Source organism: Brassica oleracea, chromosome C3 (genome assembly GCF_000695525.1).
Source record: "Brassica oleracea var. oleracea cultivar TO1000 chromosome C3, BOL, whole genome shotgun sequence".
NCBI classification, from domain to species: domain Eukaryota; kingdom Viridiplantae; phylum Streptophyta; class Magnoliopsida; order Brassicales; family Brassicaceae; genus Brassica; species Brassica oleracea.
Window position 1 is genome coordinate 49,116,278 of NC_027750.1, and position 399 is coordinate 49,116,676.

Sequence of the window (399 nt, forward strand, 5' to 3'; positions counted from 1 at the left end):
GAAGACGGCCCAAAGGGACCTAAGACATGAATCAAGGCCCAACTTACAATTTCTTAACCGACAGCCCGTAAGCCGCATGGCGGTTTACGCTTGGTTCGCAAGGAAAGATAAATGTCAAGTTTCCGCGGATAAATACGAAATTTTGAAGATAATTACGAAGATCTGAAAAAATGGAATATCTCCATTTTTACGCTATGACGGCTTAAGGGCAGAATAGGAAAAACGCAACCCGACCTAGGAGCTAGTATATAAGGAACCCTAGGCGAGAAGCATGGAGGGGAGACTTTTCTCAGAAAAAACTTAGCACTTACAGCAATTAGGCAACTTTCCGTTTTTGTTATTTCGAGCTGCGACTCAACTAGGTTTTGCAGTCTTAGGTTGTTAGAACTAGGAATCTCG